Below are 23,625 nucleotides of genomic sequence, written 5' to 3'. Positions count from 1 at the left end.
AGCCAGAGATACCAAGGTCATGGAGTCTCTGGGCCAGGATACTGTGGTTGACGGTGTCGAAGGCCGCACTGAGGTCCAGAAGGATCACTGCCACTGATCCTCCTGTGTCGATGATTTTTCTCGCCTCTTCGACAACCGCCACCATCGCTGTTTCCGTACCCTGGCCGGGGCGGAATCCTGTCTGTGTAGATTTTAGCAATTTGTTGCTTTCCAGGAAGTTTGATAGCTGACTGTTGATGAACTTTTCAGCTATCTTACTCACGCATGGGAGCAGGGAAATAGGTCTGAAGTTGGCAAAATTATTCGGGTCAAGATTAGGCTTTTTTAGTAAGGCCTTGACAATCGCTTTCTAACAAAGATATAAGAGAAATAAATTTGGGACCAAAGCCATGCCATTTCAAGGATGCAATTAAAAATGACCAATCAACTCTATCAAATGCTTTTTCAGCGTCAACAGATATGGCCACTAAAGATGTGGAGAGAGAGGGGACTTTGTTTAAAACATTAAGAAAAAGACAAGAATTATCAGAGGTCAACCTGCTTTTGACTAAACCACATTGCTCTTTACCAACTAAATGAGGTAAAAGAGGATCTAAACGTAAAGCAAGTGTCTTGGCAAAAAGTTTGTAATCAACATTAACCAGAGAAATCGGTCCATAATTTTTGCAAAATATAGGATCTCGTCCTTCTTTATGAATCAGGCAAATTGTGGCTTCTTGAAAAGTACCTTCTGTTTTACCAGAGAGAAAAAAGGAATGAAAAAGGTTTAAAGCTTAGGAAGGAGTAAGTTAGAAATATGTAGGTAAAATTCAACTGAAAAGCCATTAGGGCCAGGTGTTTTCCCTTTCTTTAGAACAGACAAAGCAGAGGAGAGTTCATTAAGGGTGAGGTCAACCTCAAGACCAGAAAGATTAAGATGAGACTTGGATAAGGATGGTAATTTATCAAGATACGATTGAATGAGAGAACTAGAGGGAGGGGATTCCGGGGTGTACAAATCTTCATAGAACAGTTTAAATTCATTAAGGATGTCTTGATCCTTATGAAGAAGAGTGCCATCCGCAGAATAAACAGAGTCAATCAATGTACGATCTTTACGGGATTTAAGGTAATTTGCTAGAAGTTTTCCAACATTATTATGACCACCATAATACCGAGCGCTACTACGGAGAAGGATGGAACACGCATTGTCAGTCGAAGTTTTGTTGAATGCCAATTTAGCGCGAATCAGGGCTGGAAGAACTGCGCTATCCGATGAGGAATACAATTTATGCTCTAAAGCTTTGATGTGGGCCAGGGTAGCTTTATGTTGCTGGAGAAAACGTTTCTTCTTTCTTGAGACAAAGTCTATAATGAAACCTCTTGCAGTAGCTTTAAAGGAGTCCCAAATTATGTAAGGGGTGGAAGTAGAAACGTTATTAATGTCAAAAAATTCATTAGCAAAGGTGGTGAAAGAAGAGGAGAAAAGCGGGTCAAGAGGAAGAGAGTTGTTGAAACGCCAACGGGAGGACCTGGGATGTGGTGGAAGTAGATCAAGGTCAGTTATGATTGGGGAATGGTCAGAAATAACGATAGGTTAAATAGAAGAGGATAATACGTTTTGAGATAAAGATTGATAAAGAAAGATATAGTCTAAACGAGAGTGAGAATTGTGAGGGGGAGAGAAGAAAGAGAAGTCAAGGGAATCAGGGTGAGTGAGCCTCCAAGAGTCAACAAGATGTGTTTGGGAGATAGTATCCAAAAATTGTTTATGAGATCTATGGGGTGTAAAGCGTGTTTGTGATTGGCGATCAAGAAAGGGGTCAACAACTTGGTTACAGTCAACTCCTAAAATGAAATTTTCATCTCAAAATTGAATACATTTTTGTGTGATCATAGGCCAAAAGGAGCAATCAGGATGAGTGGGACCATAAACATTAAAAACAGTCAAAGAGATATTATTAATTAACAGCTTAGCTACCTTCTGTATAATTTTCTTGCGATATAATTTTACAATTTAGTTTCTTATGACATAGAATTATTACACCATTTTTCTTATAAGAAGTGGGAGAGACTAAAACTGATCCTACCCAGCTTCTCTTCAATTCAAAAGCCTCAGTTTCTGTTAGATGGGTCTCTTGCAGAAAAACCAGGTCAGGGTTATAAGAGGCAAGATGTGATAGAATTCTCTGTCTCTTAATAGGGTTAATGAAACCTTTCACATTCCAAGACATAACTCTGAATGTAAAACCATCAAAAATACATAAAAAACATTAAAAACAAAACGTACAATATTAACAGAGATGCAATAAATACTGTAATCAAACTTACAATCCAAATACAAGTACACCATTAGAGAAAAGGAGGGAAAGGAAAGGAAAAGAAAAAGGAAGAAGGGAAAGAAGAACCAAAAAAGGAGAGGATTGAAAAAAGAGACAATAAGAGAAGACAGTACATGACAACCACCAATGCAATAAAGGAATGTAGATTGAGAAAAATAGAGAGGGTGACGACTGTGATACGTACCTTTTAGGGGAAGACAAAAGAAGACGTGTGGGGAGTGGCGACATGAGTAAGACGGCACAACTAACCGGGGAGGTAGCGTCACAGCGGGGAACATATTCGATAAACAGGAAACAGAGAGAAATGCGTTAGAGGATATGAACTTTTTTTTTTTGTTAAATACCTATAGCAAATAGAAGAATATAAAAGAAGTACAGAAAACAATATAAGACAAACATAGTGCTATGATACAATTATTAACAATAACCTGAAAAGGTAAAAAACAATAAGTAAAACCAAGCAAGAGTATATTCAAATGAGAGGAGAAAAAAAAAATAAAGTCAAGGTCTTGTGGTTGAAGAAGAGAGAGGGCCAGAGACATCCATCGACGATGTGGAATGCGACTGGATGAATTTTCTCAGCTCTGCCGGATTCTCAAAAGTGGAGGTTTTATTTTGGTAAGTAACCTTGAATAAACATGGGTGAAAAAGTCCATAACAAGCTCCAAGTGTGCGTAAGGGAGGTCGAAGATCCAAAAATTCTTTCCGCCATTTAGCATTCGCAGAGGACACATCCTGAGATAAAAATAACTTAGCACCTGACCAGACAAGCTGTTTTTTGTGTTTAGCTGCATTTAAAACCAGTAGCAAGTCTGTAAATTTCAAAAACAGAAAAATAACACCTCGTGGCTTGGAAGGAGCAGCTGAAGAAGACAAACGAGGACCCAACCTGTGTGCTCTCTGTATTTTCAGATTTGTAGATGCAGGTAGGTCCAGAAGCTTTATGAGAAAGTTGTTGAAGAAGGGAACTGGATCATCACCTTCTAAATTTTCTGGAAGACCATATAAGCGTAGATTGTTGCGCCTATTTCTGTTTTCCAAGTCCTCTGCAGATTTATTTAGCCAAAGGACCTCCTTCTCAAGGCCAATTAATTTTGTAGAAACAGTTTGAAGTTCATCAACTTGCTGTTCCACTGTGGAAATACGAGAGTCCATAGAAGCCCACTTAGTGTCCATAGCTTGTAAGCGTGAATTAGTCTCCTCGATAAAGGGGCGCAAAGCACAAATTTCCACAAAGATAGTGTCAAGAGAAATCGGAGAAGCAGGCTTTGGTGGAGAAGGAGGGTATTAGCGGCAGATGAAATGTGCGTTTTAATTGATGCTGGTGACGAAGTTAACTTTGAAGAATTGGATTGCGCCATAGTGATAGTTTTCCTAAATACAGGAGCAGAGGGAAAAGATACTGACACTGGAGACTGAGGTGTGGATCTCTTCTGTGTAAGTAATAGTTTCTTGCTCCTGCCCATAGGGTAGAGAAGGAAAAACTACGTGCAAGAAAATAAAAATAACACCAGTGAAGAAGTAGAATGACTCACAGTGCGTGTGGTAAGCTTCACAAGTGGATGCACAAATAGTTCAAAAATACAGCTGTATTGTTATTAAAGTTACAAATATGACTGGTCAGGCATAAAATGGCAGAAAAATTAAGAAATATCATCAAAAATCAGGAAAGCAGCATAGTAATTGAGGTGTAATGCCAGGAAATCCTGACAGGGAAAAACAAAATGGCGGCCGCAGAGGAGATGGAACAATAAAGAGAGGTTTTACCTCAAAATACAAAGAAGTCACCCATTTCAGACATATGAGGGTGATCAGGAGCAGTTCTGATGCCTAAAACTCTCCGTTTCGATGTGTGAGAGAGTTTTGTGCTGCGAATTTTACTGCGACATTTCCACCGCAACACAGAGCTCCGGAGCTAGGCCGCCATCTTGTTTGGCACCGCGCGTGCTCCCCAATGAATAGCATTTTTAAAGTGCGCTGTTATACCAAGGAAGGGGTACTGTCGCTAAACTCAATAGTATCTGTATGTCAGACGAGACCTTGCAACCTAGAGATCAAACGTCACTTTGGTGGAAGTTAAGGCCAATTTCTTTTTAAAAAGCATGGCTTTCAGTTTGCTCAGATAATCAAAGTCTATGTTGGAAAGATTCATCGACTACCACAGCGTTGCCTCCCCAACTGTGCGGGCAGGTAGAAATAGTACTTGTGTGCAACAAGTGACTATGGAATTAACCTCAACCAGATAAGCAATACCCGGTTCCATTCCACAGAAGCCTTGATAGTTCAGCAGCAGCAAATAACTTTCATCAGAGAGTGGCCTGAAAAGCGGATGAATTACAGCAGCCGGGGAACATTTCAGATAACTGGACAAGTTCGCAACCGACGCATTATAAGCCCCGGGAAGTGAAATTGTCTTGCATACAAGGACCCGCTTAAAGTATTCTCACAGTCGGACCCACTGAGAAAAACGTCTGTGTCCCCGTTCCAGCATCAAAATTTGAAAGGTAATTCCCAGCATTCATGCACATATCCTTCCCCTAATGCTTCCTATCTGCCTACCTGGTGATGTTGTAGACAATATTGGAAATGGAAAGTCGTGACTGATAGGGTGATATATCCATGGATTATCCAATCTGTGGATGGGCGTATCAGCAGTGGTGAAAGGTAATTGCTCTAACTTTTCAATATGCAACATAGTATATTTTGCATCCCTCCATGCCATTAATGTCTGTTATTCAGGTAGATAATATGAAGAAATTGGATCAGTGGTGTAAATATAACGCCATGGTGCGTGGAGAGAACGTAAGGTTTGGAGTGTCCAGCTTAATGACAGAAAAGACCAAAGTTATGACTGACCGTTTTGTAAAATAGAAATGTCCTGCTGCATTATGTCAATTGTAGAAGATACTATGTAGCCCAATGACTATATCCTAGAGAATAATGTGGTCATTGCAATGTCAATCACTGCCAAAGACTTTTCTACATTAATCGTATCCATCTTGCGCAGACTCTCAGCAGCTTCTTCTTTAGAAACTTTCCATAGTTCATTGTATATGGCATATTGGAAGCACTTTTTACTCCAATTTCGGGGACCTAACAAGACAGTGTCGAGGAATTTAGCTACTCAAGGCATAACTTCTGAACACTGTAGGATGTCACCACCCGGGTGTTCAGATTGTACATATTGTTGGTCAGGTCTATTGATCTTAAACCCTTTGCTGCTACACATCCATTAGTATCTGAGGGCCAAACCAAGCATCCCTTCCAAGTGGGATCTGATGAATTGTAGGAGCAGCTATGTAGCATTGCATCTAGTGGATCCTCACTGTAGCATGTGTAGGGCTCCCAATTGTCAAAACATTCAAATGTGGGAATTCATGGTGTATTCATATCCTCCTTCATCTTGACAATTCCAAGACATGATGTTTGTTCCACAGTTTTGTTCAGGAAAATCATTTGATCTAGTATTAGTCATGCTCTAAACATGCTAATCTTTTGTCCCCCAAACAGACTTTATATCTATTATGTCTTTTCCAAAATCGAAACTCTGTATAGACAGCTGGGAAAGAAAAGAAGCAGAGTATTTCAGCTTGGTGTCCGTTAGCATATTTTTCTTAGTCGATGTCGGAGCAAGCCTGTAGAGGTATAAGGCTGGGTCTGATGTGTCAAAACCGGAAAAATAAGAAAACTTCTGTGCAAATGTTTCTGAACTACCTTTTGGTGGTGTTGGGCAGTGTTCCCATTGGGTCTAATTGTAAATGGCACATGGGATACTTGCTTTATGCAAAAAATGGTGACCATAATGTTGAGAACAGAATATATCATCTTAATTAGATTAACCATCATACAATTCATCAGAAGCAAATACAGTTGATTGTTCTAGATCTTCTAGCAAATTATGCACTGTATCATTTTTTCCAATCATCAAAAATAGTACTAGCGGTGATGATATCATTTAAAGAAATTCTTTAAAAATATGGAATTTGTGAAAGTTCAGTAGGTCCATACACATCATACGATACCCTGTTCCATATTATTCCTTCAGGAATTGGAACCAATGTAATGTTTACCAGGGACAGGTCTCATTGTTCATGGTGAGATGAGGCATGAAGATAATGTACATTTTGAAGAAGGAAAAAGACAGTTACCAAACTAATCCAGAGGACCATAAATAGTAAGCCAAAGGTGTAACCAAGGAGTAACAAAGTATGTATTTTTCAGGCAAAGATAGAGATCACGAACTTGTAGCTTGAAAGCAAGAGGCAGCAGTGCATCAGGTTCAGTTGAATCTGATCAGAATTCGCTATAGTCCACGAAGTAGCCAGAAGCCGTTCGGTCTATTTTTTGTAGCTCAGCAGGTGTGGAATCAGGAGATGATTCAATGTGTGGCATATTGACATACATTTTATTGTCTTCGCATTGTGAAATTGCAATTAGGCCTGGGCTGAAATTCCGTTCCGCTCGTGGAAATTGCGATAATTTGACATTTTCACGTTCCGCGGAGAGCGCGAAAATGTCAAAATTTCCACAATCCGCATTTTACCGGAAATTTTTTGCTTGCTCGCGCTGTAAAATAATACATTCTCGCGTGCGTGCGATCGCCTTACCTGAATCCCCGTGTTCACCGACAAGTTTTCCCGATCCGGTCGCGTTCTCCACGAGATGTTGGATTGTTGGTAGCCATTCTCGCGATCATGCACCGCGAGACAAGTGAAAACAAGATGGCCGCGCCCGCGAGCAACCGCATGGGTAAGTTGGCGAGCCGTGACCACACAGAAAATACCGCGAACGGGCGGGAAAAAAATGTCTGCATCTTCGTGATATTTCCGCGTGTTTGCGGAGATTTTTAACATTTTTGCGATAATTTGCAAAAGTGAATTTCGCAAATTCCGCTCACCCCTAATTGCAATTTGGATTTCTGAACTAGTTGATTGGACAGTGGTTGTTTGTTCCAACAATGAGAAGTAACACTTCAATGTTGTTTACTGTTTCTCATTGTAGAGTGGAATCTTCTTTAGGTATGAGTGCTACCATCTGAACTTCCTGTGTAGTAATGAGAGAAGGGGGTGGCTCCTCAGAAGCCGATGGGGCTTACTGTTGAGAATCAGCCACATAATGTGGTTTAATCAGATCAATGGAACCTTTTGTCTGTTCGAAAAGCAGGGGGCAGAAAAAGTGCAATTCTTTTACCTTCTACAGCCAGGACAGGTATAGGAGCTATGTATGATAGGCTAAACTCTTTTTTGTCCGCAAATTTCTCCCTGACCAGATCCTCAATCTTCGAGAACCATCCAGGTCTTGCCTGGACAAACTTCACTTCAACAGTGGCGATGCGTTTTACTTGGATTTTGCTTTGTTTGTCTCAGAATACATTTAGTTCCTGTAAAACAGCCAAACATTCATTGATGTCAAACGCTGTGTCTGTCGCCACTGTGCCAACATTATCAAGGTCTGGGGCCCACATTCTCACCCGAACAGGATTTCATATGGAGTACAACGACCCAGGGATGTTCTTGGCATCTTGTTAAGTGCTCTCAGGACCCCATATATGTGATGGACCCCACTGAGACCTGATCCTAGTAACCTTGCTGTTAAAGACTGCTTTAAGTCACGGTTTCTCCTCTCGGCTACCAAATTTCCCTCAGGATGATAGAGGAAGGAGTACCACAAGGTCACACCCAAACTTTCATTGGCCTCTTTGTAAGTCCGAGAGTTAAACGCTGGACCTCTGTCGGAATGTATTGTGCCAATTTCATATGTCCCGGTGAAGACTTGCAAATCTTTAATAACATTTTGGGCGTCAGCCAACTGCTGTGACCATACCAACAGGAATTTGGAGCATGAATATACTGCCGCCAAGATGTAAGCCCCGTCAGATTATAAGGGCTGCAGTGATGCAAACAGACACAAGAAAGGGGATTTTTTAAAATCAATAGCGGTGTCTGTGGTGGACGTGTTACGGCTGATCCCTTCATTAGCTGGCAGAAGTCACATTTGAGGACAAAGTCCTTGATCTCTTTAGTGAGACTGCACTGCTTCAATAATTAAACTGAAGCAGTAATCCCTGTGTTTGCTGAACCCAGACCTTGGTGTGAAGCTAGTATTAACCCTAATCTGCGATCAATGTTAGGTATGACTCTATCCCCCACTTTTGGAATGTGAGCATCTGGTATGTTATGTGCATCTACCTTGTAGGAGTACTTGAGTGGAAATCCTTTCAGCAGGTGTGTGTTTTGCATGCGGCATTGACAGCCACCATAATGCCTCTGTCTATACTCATACTATAATGAGTGATTGCAGGAACTGCAACAGTGTGAACAGTTGCCTTAGCGGCTTCATCAGCCATGGAATTCCTTTCAATATGAATGGCAAAACATTGGTGACTCAATGTGTGTAACACCTGAGCCGGTGTCAAGCAATCTTTCAACTTTGCCACTTGTTCCCAAAACATCTTGTGCTTGATTGCTCAACCCTTAGGATCTCAAAATAAATTTTTCCTCCAGTAATAAAGGTATTCATTATATGCCTGGACACAATAATACGAATCACACAATATGAGTGTGAGAAATCCATGATCCATATTCTCCAGCACCAGTATCAGGGTCTTGAGTTCAGCTAGCTGTGCTGCACAGTCACCAAGCGACTGTGTGTGTTTTTTCAGGATGCACCCTTCTACTTTTGGGCATGCTGCGCAATATTGATGCTTTGTCCATACACTAGACTGGGCAAACCCATCAGTATAGATGATGTATTCATATTGATCTAGAATCATCATTTCATTCAACAGAGGATATTCTTGTTCATACAGTAAAGATGCTTGTGTTTGTAATGTAGAGTCTTTTCCCACTGTATCCAGCGTGGATGTAAAGCTATGGTAATTGGAAAGTGTGCTTTGGTGATGGCCCCTTAAGTTGGTACCGGGAATGCGACAATTATATGTTCACCCTAAGCTAGTGCTCTCCCTCTCACCACAGCATTCTGTACTGCTGTGAGAATTTTCTCAGTAGGTGCAAAATGCATTTCAGCGTTTGTGTACAAATGTGATTTTTATGCTATTGGTATTTTATCATCTTCGCTGAACGTGATATAAGTGTACCCAGATGGCCCAATGACTACACAGATCATCAGGTTTGTGGTGTTTACAAGTGTGTGTAAGTGTTCGGAAGCTATCACATCAGTTTGTACAGAAAAATAGTGTTAAGGCGTTCCTGTGCCCAAATGTGTGCTTGAAAAGTCTGGTCTTATCAAGTCATAAAATGGTTTTACATGTATTGCATAATCCAAAATGTATGATCTGCCAAAATGTAAAAATCCTAAAATGCATTGTAGTTTTTTCAGAGTCGTAGGAGGTTGAAGTAAAAAGCTAACTTTTCTAAAATATGGGTCGCAAGGCTGTTGCCTTCACTTAACAACTAATATCCTAAAAATAGGATATTGAGATGGGCACTTTTCCATTTTTTTTTATTACATTTATAGCCCATGTGAGCGAATCCCAGAACTTAGCGGTCTACTCTGTCCAAGTGTTCCATTAACTCATCATCCGTTAGATACATATCATCAACGTAGGACAATGCCTCTTCATCAAAATTTTGAAGTAACTCTGTTGCTCTAGCTGAAAAAAGTCCAGGTCTAACCTTATACCCCTTGGGCAATTGACAAAAGTGCCTCTGTGAACCTAGTGCTGAGAATACTGTCAAACATCTACTTCCAGGTGCTATGTTATGGAAGAAAATCCATTTGGGATATCTAGTGTTGTTTTGTATTTTTGCACACAATGTTGTTAATTAGTGCTGCACTGTGTGCATTTTGTACTGCGAATGTGCTAGTAGATGTGTTCAGATGTCTGTAATCTAACACTAGATGGTATGAATTCTCCAGTTTCATTAGGGAACATTTTCTATTACACCCTGGTATTCAAGTTGTTCTAGGTTTTTCCCTAACTGGGGGCCCGATTCACAGAACAAACTTAAGACAAAATCCTAAACTTAGTACCATTTTGTTATTCACAGAATGCACTTACTACTTCTGGTATTCACAGAATGAACTTACTACTTTTGCGATTCACAGAATAAACTTACTACTTTTGCTATTCACAGAATGGATTTAAGACTACTAACTTTACGTCCGCACTCGGGCCGGAAATTCCGGTCCGGAGGCAAAGCTTCCGGCCCGGAGGCGGAGCTTCCTGCCCGGAGGCGGGGCTTCTGGGCCGGAGGCGGAGCTTCCGGGCCGGAGGTGGGGATTCCGGCCAGTGGCAGAGAATTAAACTCCCCACCTCTGGGCTGGAAGCTCCGCCTCCGGCCCGGAAGCCCCGCCTCCGGGCCGGAATTTCCGGCCCGAGTGCGGACGTAAAGTTAGTAGTCTTAAATCCATTCTGTGAATAGCAAAAGTAGTAAGTTTATTCTGTGAATCGCAAAAGTAGTAAGTTCATTCTGTGAATTCCAGAAGTAGTAAGTGCATTCTGTGAATACTAAAATGGTACTAAGTTTAGGATTTTGTCTTAAGTTTGTTCTGTGAATCGGGCCCTACATGTTTAATTGGATATTGTCTTTAGCGATGAGGAGTTGTCCTCAATGGGATCTTGTGATGAGGTGACATATCATCCCACCCCACATACCTGCGGTATAACGCTGAAGCCTAAGCCAACACCCACTCCTTGGTGTAAGAATGCTTCACTGATTCTGGAACGAGGTTAGAAAAGGTTGGTAAAATTACTGTTTCCCCGTTTGGGCACTCCATTACGAACTCAGGTGGCTGGTGGTTTTAAGCCAAAACAATATCGCAACCATACATCAGGTTCTCCCAAAAGAGAGCCTTGGTATTTGTGGGTATGTCCTCCTACATCTAGGATGTAATTTCATATACATAATGAGGAACACTTACCCTAGTATCCAGTGTTTCCACCGTGCTATGTTCACTCAGCTCTACTGCAGCCAGATCATCCATCAGGTTCCAGTGAGCTATTGTGACTTCTGCCACGCTGTCCAGCATTGTCACTGCCCATTCCCCATTCAGAAAGCTGGGTCCTCAATATTCTTGGAATGCCTGATTTTAATTTGGGCTATCTTCTTCTTTTTGAATTGAGGTTTAGGAGTTTTTTATTTATTTTTATTTATTAGTGATGTAATCAGACCAGCGTTGTGATTCCTTTTTCAGTTTCACTTGCTCTTCTGATCTCTGCTCTGACCATCCACCTCTCTCCAAATGTGAATTGTATGACTGCTGAAAGGAACAAGAGGAACGTGTGTCTGTATCCTGATACCTGTCCGGTGTTCTAATATTATCACTTTTTTTGGATTATATCTTTTTCAGTGGCTTCCTGCTGAGGAGACCAACCCTGTGATTGTGTCTTGTCTTTATTTTTTTGTTTATTATCCCATTTCTTCTTCGTTGAAAAATCAGGTGCATTCTAAAAGTTATGCATTTTGGAATTACTTTTAATTTGTGGTTTCCCAGGTCTGGCTCCCAAATTATCTCTACTTAATGAAGCATAGGTTGCTTCACACATTTTGGGTAATTCCCGCTCCTGGTGTGCAGGAGTGAAATCCCTCAAGTGTTTGCATCAGTTTCATTCCTAAGTCCAGGGTAGGTGCTGCCCCATACTCATTTGTAAGCTGTTTCAGTACCTCAGGTAAAACAGCTAGTAAAGGGGTACCATGTGTTCTGCTATAAATGGAAGCAAGGCCTGTACCCCAAGTAGTGCAGTCTTGCACCAGGGGAGCCATCCCCATTGGCAAGCAAATATTCAGTATTCTGTGTTTTTCCAGTGGGCCCATATGTGGAAACACTGCTTCAAACTGGTTTGCTTTTTGTGCTATCCAGAAAGAAATTTGCATCTAGCTAATGGGAATCTTTCTGATAAAGGCATTCAGTGTATGCAGGCTGATACCAGTTGTAGCCAATAGTGATTCTTCGGCTTGAGCAGTCCATGCAGGGTTTACTGTTATTGTTCACATTATGAACTGTGTGAGATTTTTGTATATTTTTACTAAATCTCCATATAGTGTATGCATTTCTGCTGCAGTCAGATTAACAGTGTGAGGATGTGGTGTGTATGCAGGTAAGACCGGCCACGTCGCCTTTTCTTTCCTGAGTGGACTGAGTCTTACATTTTCTTTCATGTGTGTGAGGTCGTCTTTAAACCAATTATTATGTTCATCGTAAGATAGAGGAATCACTAAGTCTTCATATTTAAATGTATTCCTCTTGTCTTTCATCCTCAATGTAGGTATGAAACAATTGTGTTTGATCATTTGCAGATGGAAATTTAACCCAGGAATAAAATACCTCTATCCTAAACCGCGAAGGTAACGTCTCCACCCATAGCCCTGGAGACCAAAATGTTATAGTTTTAGAGTAACTGCATATCTGCAGATCTCCGCAATGTTTAGTGCATGGTCTGCTTCATCCAAGACATATTATATTTAATGAATTATCAAGAGAGTTTAAAACAATTTGGGAAATTTATATTCTTCAAGCTTGAACAACCTACTGCCAATACATAAGGTTTACCTACTCAGCTGAGACAGATTTCATTACCACGATGGAAGTCTCCAGTTTGGAGGAGTTTCTGAGAAGGCACTATTGAGCTACTCAGGCAACCTGTAAAATAAGCTTCCACTAATCCAAAGGATCTGCACATTTGTGGACAACATAAACTTTGGGTGAGGTGCCTAGACTGATTCATTTCACCCCCATAGTATATGTGGGCCTAGAGACCAGCTAGCTCACAGTTCCACCATAAGACCCCCTAGCCTAAACAGGGAGGAAATGGTTTCTGGCTGCAACCACTGAACATGACAACCCTGACCCCTCAGGGATTGTGGTAACAGATCTAAAACCCTTTTGTTCAGTTGCTCATGTGTTTTTTTTCTTCTCAAAGAGGTATATAAAGAATACACAATGAGACATTCTTCAATATATTTATTGAACCAACGTTATTCTTGTATAGAATACATGTGCCGCGATAATCACTTGACTGAAGCATTGGAAAGTGATTACAAGCACCAAAAATCTCAATAGCAGGTACAGTTCCACCATGGTGCAGGAACAGTATATATATGCAGGCACCTAAAAATAGCAATCAGGCGTACTGCTACTATGCAATCCCTACTCTATTTGCGTCTACGGTGTGTGTGAGAATGTATAGTCAGGAATCCCCCCAAGGGATGATCTAACCCCAATACATGGCGGGACAGAATGGAGGACACCATCTTGGCCACAAACTGGACACCCCTCACAGAGGTGTTAGGCAGTTGCTTGGGTAAGCCTCAGAATGCAGGGACCTCCAGATGTCAGCAGAAGTGTCTCCTCTGTCTAACCCCGGAAATGCTTATTTATTTATAATAAAAAGAATCCTTGAGATTAGCACTTTTATGGGTTTGCAGATAGCCCTATCGCCCCATGGATTAGGATAGGATGACATTTGTACAGCATGGAAGGCCATGTACAGTGTGTTCGAGGCATCATGATAATGTTGAGTGAAACGAAATGTGTGGGCAAATCAGTTTCAGAGAAAGTAATCCAACATTGTCACGCACACAAATATGTGCAAAGTTTTACAGTAAAATGGTATTCTGCAGAAAAAGGATAATGTAATAAAAATGTGCTGTTTTGCTACGTCGGCCTAACTTAGGCACGTAATACCCTAACCCTCTAGCTCTGGTGCAGAAAAGCACCATTTTTTTTCGAATTCATTGCATAATTTCAGTAATATTTGTGAATAGCGCCATAAATTTAAAAAATACAAGCGCAGTCTCCCACGCTTGTTTTTCAAGAAGCTCCCAGGTGGGCTGTGTCCTGGGGGCATTCTGCCTTTAATAAATAAGAAGCGGAACGCATGGGTTCCTCCCTCCCAGACCTTTTTATGTATCAAGGATCACAACCTCCCTGGGCCGATAGGAATATTATCACGGGGGTCTCATGGACCCCTCAGGGTCCCCAGGGACCCTCATCTCCCAGTAGCAATATGACTCAGAGACCACCACCTCCCTGGGGCCAGCCTAAGTACAGAGAAGGAGGGGTCTTCCCTCCTGGAGCCATTAATGACCCTGGGGACCGCCACCCCACAGGTGCCAGATCCTGCTATGTCTTGAGGTGAAAATGAAACTACGGACGCAAAGCTGTGTCTTACCTGTCCGTCGGTACCTCTGGCTGGATCCAAGCTGGAAGGGAACGTAACTGATGGACCATAGTGATAGTTTAAATAAGATCCGGCTGCTCAACATCCTAATTGTTGTTCGCTTCGAGTTTGCGCCATCAAACCTCACAGACGCATGCGTGTGACATCAGCGGAATAAAACACTACACGCAAGTCGATCACATACAAGCGCCTCAAGGGAAATGTAGTTTTTACTTCGTAATTGAAGTACTGAACAGAATGTATTGGCTAAAGAGAACCAATACACCGCCTACGAACTAAAGTTGGAAAACATCTTGTTCAGGGTGAGAACCAGCGGAGTCTGATGTTAAATACTTAAAGCTGGCTCTACTACTGTTGTTGCAAAAGCGAGTGAAGCACTAAGAGGGATGCTGATTTGAATTAAAAATGCTAGTAGCGGAATTACACAGCTAAGCCTTGTGCATAATGGATACAAAAATAAATACAAAATGCATGTTAGTAGTATGAAGTATATATTATGGGAAAACCAGTAACCTTCTTTAAAACGGTTTGCAAAACTATGTCACAGTGTCAATAATTACATGATCTTTATACTTCAAAAACAAATTGTAATATTGGTGTGATGCTTTCAGTCCAAATAATTCATGTATGAGAAATAAATAATGAACTTCTCATCTTGATGGTGGTCACCATCGTGCCTGACAAAGTCACCCACGGTATTTCGTCGTTCAGACCCTGGCTATCGCTCTTAAGTTTGAAAATCAATTTCTGTTCTTTAATAAAGAGGAACCTAGTAATGTCACTTACATGGGATGATATGAACGGCTGTTCTAAGACCGTCCATCCCAATTCCTCTGCCTTGTGTTTTTGTGCCAAAAAATGATTTGTGAGTCTTGTAGCCTGCTTGTTGCACCTGATGGTGCTTTTGTGTTCATTTATATGCAGTTTAACCTTGCGTGTCGTCATTCCTACATACTTTAGTGAACACGGGCACGTGATCAAGTAGATAAACTTTTCGGTGTTACAGTTAGTGTGTTTCTTGAGGACCCAAGGTTTCCTGGTCCCTATGTCTATTGTTTTAGGTAGTTGTGTTTGTGGACAAGCAGTGGAAGACCCGCATGGAAAATGTCCTTGTACCGCAGGCATGTCCCATAAGGTACTAATTGTACTGGAAGGTGTGTTCCTTGGCCTTGTATGGACCAGACTGTCCCGGAGACTGGATCCTCTTTTAAAAGACAAAAGAGGTACTGGAATGCTTTCACTGCCTATATTGAGAAGTTTCCAATGTCTATGTTCACTTTTTTGTACTCTATTGGAAATAGTACTGAATGTGTTGACAAAGGTAAGTCTAGTAAGAGGAGGCTTTTCAATCTGTGGTTCGAGAAGAGCATCTCGATTGTTAATCCCTGCACCCGGTGGCAGGCACCTCAAGGTACCTGCCACAGGGAGTAGGAATGAACTGCACCTCAGCTCTTTACAATGAGATCATGCATTCAGGTCGGAATGCATGATCCCATTGTAAAGAGTGAGGGTGTGACCGAACACTGTTCGGTCGCATCCTGATTGCTGGTTTGGACCGCCGACAGGAGGTTGATTTCTCCCAGTTTCAGATTGATGTCAGATGTACTCAGGTCCATCCGACATCGAAATCAGTCCCTAAATGTAGAATATTCCACAAACCATCTATTTGCATTTGAAATTAAAAACTTGATAGCACTAGCCTATATCCCTGTCACAGAGGTAGTTAACAACTACAATTTACTAATAGGAAGCCCTTTCTACCAAAAAAATTAAGAACCCCAATGGACTATTTCAAAGACACCTGGGTTGGCAGACTGCATCGCTCTGGACACAGATGCCAATCAAAATTCCAAATACCATAGCAGAATGTATATGTACCGGGTTAAACAACACTGATGCCCCCAAGCTAAATGGCAGCAGGGTGCCTGCAATTATGTTTGCAGACGACACCCTGCTGCTTTCTAAATCCCCTATGGGCATACAACGGGTGTTGGATGGGTTAGGACAGGAGGGACATGGAGAGGTGCACCAAACTGACCCTACAGGGCAGGCATCAGGGTTTGCAGCAGCACAATACACCACACAGGGCATGCGGGATGGGAGTGCAGCACAACAATCCATAGAAAGCAATAGGGATGGGACAGGACCATGCACATGGACAACAGAGAAGAGAGGGGAAAGAGGCAATGGTAGCTAGCCGACCATAATGGACAGACAGGAGAAATAGCTGCAGCATAACAGACCATAAAGGGCAGGAGGGATGGATAAGGGGCATTACATTGGAACAGACAAGCCAGGAGGGAGGGAATAGGGATCTGCACATGGAAACAGAGGGCTGGGGGCAAGGGGGCAGGGCAGGAGCAGCGGGATGACCATGGAGGTCAGGCAGGATGGGCACTAGAAACAAGACACACCATGGAGAGCAACAGTGAGACTATGATGGCATACACACAGACCATGGAGAGGAAGGTGGGAGGGGGTCAGGTGCAGCTAGCTGACCACACAGGGAAGGTGGGAGGGGCCATAGCAGCACAGAAGACCATGCATGGCAAGCGGGAGGGTTAGTGGCAGCACAATGGCTATGATGGGCAAGAAGGAGGGTGCAGGGGCATGCACAAAGGACCATGGAGGATAGAAGGGAGGGTCAGGACCTGGGCACAGACAAGAGAGTTTAGGGAAAGGGGCCTCACAATAGACCACGCAGGGCAGGCAGGAGGAGCAGTTGCAGCACAACAGACCAGGGAGGGCAGAAGGGTGTGGCAGTAAAATGGACCAAGGAGGACAGGAGGAAGGCGATAGGGGCATGGCATGTGGACAGGCAGTGTGGAGGTGGCAGGGACAGGTTACAGTCATCTGACAATGCTAGGCAGGTGGGAGGGGAATGGCAGCTCAACAGAACACTCAGAGTAGATAGGAGTGGCAGTTCCATGGAACATGGTGGGCAAAAAGGATGGAGTAGGGGCATGTACAAAGACATCGGAGGGCGGGGGGAGGAGAATAGGGGCAGCAAGCTAAGCACAGAGGCTAAGCAGGAGGTCAATGATGGGCCATAGAATTGGGCAATGGAGGGCAGGAGGAGTGGACTGGTACATCATGCTAAATAGAGGGCAGTGGCAGCACATCAGACCATGCATGGCAGGAGGGAGGAGGCTACTCCATGGATTCAGACAACAGAGGATAGGGAGGAGGTGGATGGGGCAGCAAGCTAACTGTTCATAGAAGGTGGGTATTAGGAACTTTATTGTTTTTAAAATGTGTGTCTGTGCGAACTACTTAAAATATGAACAAGTATGCAGCATAATCTCACTTTCATTCAGGAAGAAGAGGACGTTTGGGACTGTGACTCCGGGCTCACTTGGCAGAATCACCCCCTGAACCTCCACCCCCTATCGCAAAATGTAATGCCCGTGAAAAGGGTAGGTGGACGCAGTGTTATATAGAACATAGTCCTGAGAGCACGATTGAAAATGAAAACTAGATATAGTATATGGTATAAACTATGCACCAAAAAGTGTGATATAAGATGAACCGGGGCGTGAAATATAATATGCAATACATTGTGCGCAATGACAGATTCATTGGAGAGCGCGAGATAGCACAGGCACAAGCGCGTGCTATGCGATATGCGCCTTGGAGTGTAATATGCACAGGGCAGTGTTGTGTAACCTAACTAGTCTCTAAAGTTGTAATATAAAATTTGTGCTGGGGAGTGTAACGTTGCATATGCACTGTGACAAAGATATGGATCCCAGATTGTAATGTGTATGGCATAGCGCTGTGCGTTATAACATAGGCATCGAGGAAGGTATGTTAGATGGGGCAATATAACCAGTGCGAAGGCAAGTGTGGCATGACATATTCACGGGGTGGTGTTACAGTGCACTTGGGCTAGAGAGTGTCATAACATACGCACTAGCTGGTGGAATACAACACAGAGGTGTGTGGCACTCGGCGGGCACTGGTGGGTGTAACATAGAATTGGGCTCAGCCAGGAGCACGCTGTGACTCTCAAGTGAGGTTTGTCTCCTTTCCAGAGAGTAAAATAAAAAGTATTACACATGGATGGTTGATGGTGGATGGTGTTTTATTAACCGTGAGGGGGGTTTCTTGCATAGTTTGGTCACATTTTTGTCGAATCCCCTTTGAATGGCTTGGTGTGCGTGTGTATTAAAAGTGCCCGTCAATAGCTACCCATGTTTGTATAAATAAACAACAAGGGTGTTTACTTGGAGAGTACCCACCGGCGGGGGCGCAGGATTAGGCACGGTAGGTTGTCAGACACGTCAGAGCTTCACTAGCGGTGTAAATACATTCCACGTGGATTCATTGTATGCATAGTCGCCTTTTAATGAATATCACGCAAATCGTCATGGTGATAGGTACATACGGTTTGTCCAGCATGTCCTAGGTGTTTCTATAAAGTGTACTCTGCCCGAACACCACTGCTCTGCCCTATCCCCTGAAACACTAGACCCAGCAAGGACCCCTACACTGCCCGAACACCACTGCACTGCCCTAAACCCTAAAACACTAACCACAGCAAGGACCCCATCCACTGCCCGAACACCACTGCAGTGCCCTAACCCATGAAACACCACCCCCAGCACGACCCCCTAAACTGCCCGAACACCACTGCATTGCCCTAAACCCTGAAACACCAGCTGCAGCACAACCCCTACACTGCCCGAACACCACTGCACTGACTTAAACCCTGAAACACCACCCCCCTGCATGACCCCTATACTGCCCGAACACCACTGCACTACCCTAAACCCTGAAACACCACCCCCTGCATGACACCTACACGGCCCAAATACCACTGCACTGCCCTGAACCCTAAAACACCACACCTCTGCACGACCCCCTACACTGCCCGAACACCACTGCACTGCCCTGAACCCTGAAACTCCACCCCCAGCAAGACCCCCTACACTGCCCGAACACCACTGCACTGCCCTAAACCCAGAAACACCACCCCCAGCACAACCCCTACTCCGCCCGAACACCACATCTCTGCCCTAAACCCTCAAAACACCAGCCCCAGCACGACCCCTACACTGCCTGAACACCACTGCACTGCCCTATAACCTGAAACACTAGCCCCAGCACGACCCACTACACTGCCCAAACACCACTGCACTGCCCTAAACACGGAAACACTAGCCCCAGCACAACACCCTACACTGCCCGAACACCACTGCACTGCCCTAAACTCTGAAACACCATCCCCCTGCACAACCTCCTACACTGCCCGAACACCCCTGTGCTGACCTAAACCCTGAAACACCACCCCCTGCACAACCCCTACACTGCCCGAACACCACTGCACTGCCCTATACCCTAAAACACCAGCCCCAGCAAACTCCTACACTGCCTGAACACCACTGCACTGCCCTAAACCCTGAAACACCACCCCAGCACGACCCCCCACACTGCCCAAACACCACTGCACTGCTCTAAACCCTAAAACACCACCCTTCTGCATGACCCCCTACACTGCCCCAACACCATGGCACTGCCCTAAACCCTGAAACACCACCCCCCTGCACGACCCCTCCACTGCCCAAACACCTCTGCACTGCCCTACACCCTGAAACACCACCCCCTGCATGACCCACTACACTGCCCGAACACCACTGCGCTGCCCTAAACCCTGAAACACCATTCCCCTGCACGACCTCCTACACTGCCCAAACACCACTGCACTGCCCTAAACCCTGAAACACCACCCCCCTGCACAACCCCTACACTGCCCGAACACCACTGCTCTGCCCTAAACCCTAAAACACCAGCCCCAGCACAACTCCTACACTGCCTGAACACCATTGCACTGCCCTAAACCCTGAAACACTAGCCCCAGCACTACCCCCTACATTGCCCGAACACCACTGCACTGCCCTAAGCCATGAAATTCCACCCCCAGCACGACTCCCTACACCGCCCAAACACCACTGCACTGCTCTAAACCCTGAAACACCACCCCTCTGCATGACCCCTACACTGCCTGAACACCACTGCACTGCCCTAAACTCTGAACACCACCCCCTGCAAGACCCCCTACACTGCCCTAACACTACTGCCCTAAACCCTGAAACACCACCCCCTGCAAGACCCCATACACTGCCCGAACACCACTGCCCTGCCCTAAACCTTGAAACACCACCCCTTCACGAACCCCTACACTGCCCGAACACCACTGCACTGCCCTATACCCTGAAACACCACCCCCAGCATTTCCCCCTACACTTCCCGAACACCACTGCTCTGCCCTAAACCCTGAAACACCACCCCCTGCAAGATCCCCTACACTGCCTGAACACCACTGCTCTGCCCTAAACCCTGAAACACCACCTGCAGCATGATCCCCTACACTGCCCGAACACCACTGCACTGCCCTAAACCCTGAAACACCACCCCCTGCATGGCCCCCTACACTACCCAAACATCACTGCACTGCTCTAAACCCTGAAAAACCACCCTTCTGCATGACCCCCTACACTGCCCGAACACCACGGCACTGCCCTAAACCCTGAAACACCACCCCCCCTGCATGACCCCTGCACTGCCCGAATACCTCTGCACTGCCCTACACCCTGAAACACCACCGCCTGCATGACCCACTACACTGCCTGAACACCACTGCACTGCCCTAAACCCTGAAACACCATCCCCCTGCACAACCTCCTACACTGCCCGAACACCACTGCACTGCCTTAAACCCTGAAACACCACCCCCTGCATGGCCCCCTACACTGCCCGAACACCACTGCTCTGCCCTAAACCCTGAAACACCACCCCCTGCATGGCCCCCTACACTACCCAAACATCACTGCTCTGCTCTAAACCCTGAAAAACCACCCTTCTGCATGACCCCCTACACTGCCCGAACACCACGGCACTGCCCTAAACCCTGAAACACCACCCCCCCCTGCATGACCCCTACACTGCCCGAACACCTCTGCACTGCCCTACACCCTGAAACACCACCGCCTGCATGACCCACTACACTGCCTGAACACCACTGCACTGCCCTAAACCCTGAAACACCATCCCCCTGCACAACCTCCTACACTGCCCGAACACCAATGCACTGCCCTAAACTCTGAAACACCACCCCCCTGCACAACCCCTACACTGCCCGAACACCACTGCTCTGCCCTAAACCCTGAAACACCAGCCCAAGCACAACTCCTACACTGCCTGAACACCACTGAACTGCCCTTAACCCTGAAACACTACCCCCAGCATGACCCACTACTCTGCCCAAACACCACTGCACTGCTCTAAACCCTGAAACACCAACCTTCTGCATGACCCCCTACACTGCCCGAACACCACGGCACTGCCCTAAACCCTGAAACACCACCCCCTGCACGACACCTCCACAGCCCGAACACCTCTGCACTGCCCTACACCCTGAAACACCACCCCCTGCCTGACCCACTACACTACCCGAACACCACTGCACTGCCCTAAACCTTGAAACACCACCCCTGCACGAACCCCTACACTGCCCGAACACCACTGCACTGCCCTAAACCCTGAAACACCACCCCCTGCAAGACCCCATACACTGCCCGAACACCACTGCCCTGCCCTAAACCTTGAAACACCACCCCTGCACGAACCCCTACACTGCCCGAACACCACTGCACTGCCCTATACCCTGAAATACCACCCCCAGCATTTCCCCCTACACTTCCCGAACACCACTGCTCTGCCCTAAACCCTGAAACACCACCCCCTGTAAGATCCCCTACACTGCCTGAACACCACTGCTCTGCCTTAAACCCTGAAACACCACCTGCACCATGATCCCCTACACTGCCCGAACACCACTGCACTGCCCTAAACCCTGAAACACCACCCCCTGCATGACCTCCTACACTGCCCGAACACCACTGCACTGTCCTAAACCCTGAAACACCACCCCCAGCACGACCCTCCACACTGCCCGAATATCTCTGCACTGCCCAAACCCTGAAACACCACCCCCAGAACGACCCCCTACACTGCCCAAACACCACTGCACTGCTCTAAACCCTGAAACACCACCCTTCTGCATGACCCCCTACACTGCCCGAACACCACGGCACTGCCCTAAACCCTGAAACACCACCCCCCCTGCATGACCCCACACTGCCCAAACACCTCTGCACTGCCCTACACCCTGAAACACCACCGCCTGCATGACCCACTACACTGCCCGAACACCACTGCACTGCCCTAAATCCTGAAACACCATCCCCCTGCACAACCTCCTACACTGCCCGAACACCACTGCACTGCCCTAAACCCTGAAACACCACCCCCTGAACGGCCCCCTACACTGCCCGAACACCAATGCACTTCCCTAAACTCTGAAACACCACTCCCCTGCACAACCCCTACACTGCCCGAACACCACTGCTCTGCCCTAAACCCTGAAACACCAGCCCCAGCACAACTCCTACACTGCCTGAACACCACTGCACTGCCCTTAACCCTGAAACACTACCCCCAGCACGACCCCCTAGACTGCCCAAACACCACTGCACTGCTCTAAACCCTGAAACACCACCCCCTGCATGACCCACTACACTGCCCGAACACCACTGCACTGCCCTAAACCCTGAAACACCATCCCCCTGCACGACCTCCTACACTGCCCGAACACCACTGCACTGCCCTAAACCCTGAAACACCACCCCCTGCACGGCCCCCTACACTGCCTGAATACCACTGCACTGCCCTAAACTCTGAAACACCACCCCCCTGCACAACCCTTACACTGCCCGAAAACCACTGCTCTTCCCTAAACCCTGAAACACCAGCCCCAGCACAATTCCTACACTGCCTGAACACCACTGCACTGCCCTAAACCCTGAAACACCACCCCTCTGCATGACCCCTACACTGCCCGAACACCACTGCACTGCCCTAAACCCTAAACACCACCCCCTTTAGGACCCCCTACACTGCCCTAACACTACTGCCCTAAACCCTGAAACACCACCCCCTGCAAGACCCCATACACTGCCTGAACACCACTGCCCTGCCCTAAACCTTGAAACACCACCCCTTCACGAACCCCTACACTGCCCGAACACCACTGCACTGCCCTATACCCTGAAACACCACCCCCAGCATTTCCCCCTACACTTCCCGAACACCACTGCTCTG

The sequence above is a fragment of the Triturus cristatus genome, chromosome 2_1, assembly GCF_964204655.1.
Source record: "Triturus cristatus chromosome 2_1, aTriCri1.1, whole genome shotgun sequence".
In the NCBI taxonomy this organism is placed as follows: domain Eukaryota; kingdom Metazoa; phylum Chordata; class Amphibia; order Caudata; family Salamandridae; genus Triturus; species Triturus cristatus.
Note: the sequence above shows the minus strand (reverse complement) of the source record.